The sequence below is a fragment of the Chiloscyllium plagiosum genome, chromosome 34 (genome assembly GCF_004010195.1).
Source record: "Chiloscyllium plagiosum isolate BGI_BamShark_2017 chromosome 34, ASM401019v2, whole genome shotgun sequence".
Classification (NCBI taxonomy): domain Eukaryota; kingdom Metazoa; phylum Chordata; class Chondrichthyes; order Orectolobiformes; family Hemiscylliidae; genus Chiloscyllium; species Chiloscyllium plagiosum.
In genome coordinates, this window is record NC_057743.1 from 33557034 (window position 1) to 33562882 (window position 5849).

Below are 5849 nucleotides of genomic sequence, written 5' to 3' on the forward strand. Positions count from 1 at the left end.
GAACTGGCCTGAGGTCTGATGGAATCAGAGGCTTGTACAGCACAGGAGGCTGTTCGGCCCTGCGTGTCTGTTCTGGCTCTTGAATGGAATCAATGAGTGTTACAGTGCAGAAGGAGGCCTTTCAGCCACATCAGCTCCTGCTCGTTAAAACAGCATCATTGGCTAGTGCCGATCTCCTGCTCGCCCCCATATCCATGTATATTATTTTGGTCCAAATAACCATCCAGTACTCTCTTGAATGCCTCTATTAAATCTGCCTCCACCATTGTTTCAGGCAGTGCATTCCATACCCCAAACACTCACTTCACCTCTGCTTCTTTTGCGGATCACTTTAAATCCCTCTCGTCCTTGTTTCTTTTACAAGAGAGAACAGTTTTCCCATCCAGGCTAATTAGGATCAATGAACAATTCTTTGTTTCTTCATGCAGCAGTTGCCCTATCAATTTTCTTCAAATCTCCTGAAAGAGCATTTTAATGCTCTCTCTCACTCATAAATTGCAGGTCTGACCTTCTGGGTATAAATCTAATCAAACTGACTGGAGGAATGCTGAATCATGTGGTATACCTGCTACTCACCGTAATGCTTCCTCCTGCGTCCTACAAGTACCACAAGGTAAAAAAAAAGAAAAGCAGATGAGAAGCAGAGTAATAAAGCTTAGTACTAACTTCTGGGTAGAGTCACAGAGATGGACAGCATGGAAACAGACCCTTCGGCCCAACTCGTCCATGCCAATCAGATATCCTAAATTAATATGGTCCCAGTTATCAGCATTTGGCCCATATCCCTCTAAATCCTTCTTAGTTATACCCATCCAGATGCCTTTTAAATGTTGTAATTGTACCAGCTTCCCACTACTTCCATTGGCAGCTCTTTCCATACACTCACCACCCTCTGAGTGAAAACGTTGCCCCTTAGGTCTCTGTTAAATCTTTCCCTTTGTCACCTTAAACCTTTGCCCTCTAGGTTTGGACTTCACTACCCAGGGAAAAGACCTTGTCTATTTATCCTATCCATGTCCCTCATGATTTTATAAACCTCTATAAGGTCACCCCTCAACCTCCGACACTCCAGGGAAAACAGCCCCAGCCGCTTCAGCCTTTTCCTTTCATTCAAACTCTCCAATCCCAGCAACAACCTTGTAAATCTTTTCTGCACTCTTTCAAGTTTAAAAACAACCTTCCTAAAGCAGAAAGAGCAGAATTGAATGCTATATTCCAAAAGTGGCCTAACTAGTCCCTGTACAGCTGTAACATGATGTCCCAATTTCTGTACTCAATGCACTGACCAATGAAGGCAATAAATAAAAAGTTTGTGAGAAGATTTGTAGCTCAGGTGCTCGTTGTTGTGGTTCTGTTCGCCGAGCTGGGAATTTGGGTTGCAGACGTTTCGTCCCCTGTCTAGGTGACATCCTCAATGCTTGGGAGCCTCCTGTGAAGCGCTTTTGTGATCTTTCCTCCGGCATTTCTAGTGGTTTGTCTCTGCCGCTTTCGGTTGTCAGTTCCAGCTGTCTGCTGCAGTGGCCGGTATATTGGAACAGAGAACAGCCAGGGAATTCCTAGAGGCATGGCATTCATCCACAGATTCAATCAATAAGCACATCGTCCTGGACCCAATATACCGGCCACTGCAGTGGACAGCTGGAACTGACAACTGGAAGCGGCAGATTCAAACCACTACAAATGCCGGAGGAAACATCACAGAAGCGCTTCACAGGAGACTCCCAAGCACTGAGGATGTCGCCTGGACGGGGGACGAAACGTCTGCAACACACATTCCCAGCTCGGCAAACAGAACCACAACAGTAATAAATACAAGATTGGCAAAGCCTGAACTACTGTTTGAAGGAGCAATGCTTTCCATTCTTAAAGAAAGATCTCCAAAAAAAGATAATCATAGACTGTTTGACATCCAATATTCTGTAGTTGCACCCCAGTGACGGCCATTATGCAGACAATCACAACTTGGATGTGGAGATATGATCAAATGAAATGAATGACCAATTAAACTGCTCAAGGAAGAAACTTGACCAGGACACAGGGAAGCCATTTTGTTGTTTTCCACGATCTCTGTGGAACTTGGACAGTCACTGGGGTTCTCATTCTAACAGCTTATGTGAAAGGCAGCGCCCTGCAATGTGATGCTGCCTTCATGATGTACTGGTGCATCGTCACAGAGCAAGTGCTCAGATCCAAGCAGAGAATGTGAAATCAGAGTGGCAGCTGTTCAGTTGGCACTATTTTCATTTCCATTGATGAGTTACCAGGGTGCTGATGTAAATATATTCTGAGCAAAATGATGATCAGTGTCAATGTTTCATGCAACCCAGTGAGGTTTCGGGGTCTGTGAGTAAGTTGAAGATTACCTGGCCTCCCTTTCAAGCACACGGGCAGGGTTTGCATTTGTTCATGTGCTTTGTTGTCTCTCTGCCTCTTGCCCTCGCTGCCTCTCTCTCTGTCTCTGCCTTTCTCTCCATCTTCCTCTCCCCTTCTCTCTCTCTGACTTTCTCTCCATCTTCCTCTCCCCTTATTGCTTTATCTCTCTCTCCCACTTTCTCCGCCCCTTTTTCCTTTCTCCCTCCAGATCTCTGTCTCTCACTCTCTCTCCATTCCCTGTTTCCCCTCTTCAAATTTGCCGTTTCTTTCCATCTATTGCTGCCTATCACCCATTTCCTCTTCTCCTTTTCTGTGTCTGACCCATCGTCCCTCTGTTGCTTAGTTTCTCACTCTCCCTGTCTCATCCCCCTCTCTCTCATTCTGTCTCTCAGTGTCTGCTCGCACAGGGAGAGGGAAAGACCTGTGGAGGGAAAGGCAGTGAGAGATGAAGTCACTAACACTTATATCATCCTTCTGTCTACACATCTCACCTCTGCTCCACACTGCACTTGGAGATCCACAGATGACTTATCAAGGAAGCGGGGTCTGTGAAGAGTTGGCAGATATAGAGATGCTAAAGTTACTGACATCTCTCATACTGTGCATTAATATGACAGAGTACAAGTTTTCACAGTCTCATTTATTTTGCAATTGTTAGTCTTGAGCCAGGGTTTCAGCATCTCTATATGGAGACACACAGGATTTCCCCTATTAACCCAAGCGGAGGATCAGCGTGGAACTTGGAATCAGAATTCTTATGGTGGAGGACAAGGCCATTCAGCTCATAGATTCTTCACCAGCACGTCAAATCAGCATTGTTACTTAGCGCCAGTCTCCTGTTTTCTCCCTAAACATCTGCACATTACATTTATCCAAGCAGAGGACCCTGAAGAGAGCAGCCAGACAATCTTCCTCAAAGGAGTCAGTCAACCAGAGGTCAAGATTACTCTCTGGTTAGGGGTGACAGGCGGATGGGCCAATTAAAGATGATTCCAGTTAAAAGAAACGAAAGGCTGCTCTGGAAAGTAAACGAGAGAAAGTGCGCTCCTTCATGGAGACAACTTCTCCAACATTTTCAATGTTTAATTAAAACAACGGGTTTGATCACCAGGCCACCACTGTGTGTGCATGTCTTTGTGTGCACTCATCCATGATCTGTGTAGGCAGGGGAGGGGCTTTCTACAGAGAGGTCTACAGCTGCTCTTGTACTCAGGCAGGTAGGGAGGGTCTCAAGACCTACTTAGAGCCCCTGGTCCCCCACTATGTCCCCCATCCCCAGGGAGACACCTCCAGGCCACTAGACCGACCCCGAAATCCTGCAGGAACTGAAACATCCAGGCTGGCCTCCTCCAAGAGGCTGGTAACACATTTGCCAGCTGGCTCTACATGGGTGCGGGTAGTTTCTGCTGCTCCCCCATCCCATCTCTTTAGAAAACAGCCTGGGAGCATATGGGAGTGAGGAAGGAACATGCTGGCGATAGATCTACTGGCAGCTCCCACCTGCCTCCCGTCCTGGCCCCAGTGCTGCTTTAAACCCAGGATCTTAGCATCACTTTGCCTTGGTGAAAAATGGCACTTTATTTCAAACTTAGCATCAATCTGATCTATATTACATGCTTGGCCATTAGACATGCCTCTATAATTCCCGATGTGGAGATGCTGGTATTGGACTGGGGTGGACAATGTTAAAAATCACACAACACCAGGTTATAATCCAACAGGTAGAAATCTAATCTAATCTAATCTACTTGGAAGCACTAGCTTTTAGAGTGCTGCTCCTTCATCAGGTAGCTGTGGAGCAGGAATATAAGACGCAGAATTTATAGCAAAAGATTATAGTGTCATGCAACTGAAATGATATATCGAACAAACCTAGATTGCTGTTAAGTCTTTTATCTTTTAGACTGGATGAGGGTTAGGGTTCTAAAAAGATAGGTGAATTGGCCAAGGTAAATTGCCCATCATATCCAGTAATGTGTAGGTTAGTTGCATTAGTCAAGGGTAAATATAGGGTAGAGGGAATGGGTCTGGGTGGGTTACTCTTCGGAGGGTCAATGTGGACTTGTTGGGCCGAAGGGCCTGTTTCCATACTGTAGGGATGATATGATTCTATGAACAAATATTCAGGGAACAGGTTTGTGTAGCAGCTCCTTCTGATTTGGGAAAGGTTATATTATTAGTGCACTTGGAAACAATCTTGTAAGACAGGTTGAGTATTTGGTACATGGATCACTATACTCTATTGAGGCAGTAATTGCAGTTTCTTCAGTTTGCAGTCTCCTGTACAGAGACTGAAACAAGAGCATTAGTAGGAGCTTAGAATAGAAACAGCATGTATGGAGGCCATTCATCCCCATCACCCACATTCTGGTTCCCTGCAAGCGTTATTCACCTTACCCCACTCCCAGCCCTTGTCCAATAGCCCTGAAACATTGCTTTTCTCTTCTGGTGCTTTTTTGATTCCCTTCTGAAAGTCACAATTGAATCCGCTTTCACCACACTCTCAGCCAGTGTAGCTTACAAAGTGTTTTCCCTCATGCTTTTTTGTTACCATTCACCTTAAATTGTGTCTTCTAATTCTCTATCAATTTTTTTCCAGTGGGAAATGGCTCTCTATCCCGACTCTGCAGAGACTCCTTGTGATTTTTGAGCACTTCTATCAATTCTCCTCCTGACCTCCTTTTTCTGAATGGGAACAACCTGCTGATCACCTACAATGCATCAGAGAGGAGAGTTGTGTCATAGAGACACAGAGTCATAGAGATGTACAGCATGGAAACAGACCCTTCAGTCCAACCCGTCCATGCCAACCAGATATCCCAACGCAATCTAGTCCCACCTGCCAGCATCCAGCCTGTATCCCTCCAAACCCTTCCTAATCATAAACCCATCCAAATGCCTCTTAAATGTTGCAATTGTAACAGCCTCCACCACTTCCTCTGGCAGCTCATTCCATACACATACCACCCTCTGCGTGAAACCGTTGCCCCTTAGGTCCCTTTTATATCTTTCCCCTCTCACCCTAAACCTATGCCCTCTAGTTCTGGACTCCCTAACCCCAGGGAAAAGACTTTGTCTATTTACCCTATCCATGCCCCTCAATTTGTAAACCTCTATAAGGTCACCCTTCAGCTTCTGACGCTGCAGGGAAAACAGCCCCAGCCTGTTCAGCCTCTCCCTGTAGCTCAGATCCTCCAACCCTGGCAACATCCTTGTAGATCTTTTCTGAACCCTTTCAAGTTTCACAACATCTTTCCTATAGGAAGGAGACCAGAATTGCACACAATATTCCAACAGTGGCGTAACCAATGTCCTGTACAGCCGTAACATGACCTCCCAACTCCTGTACTCAATACTCTGACCAAAAAAGGAAAGTATACCAAACACTTTTTATCTACCTGCGACTCCACTTTCAAGGAGCTATGAACCTGCACTCCAAGGTCTCTTTGTTCAGCAACACTGCCTAGGATCTTACC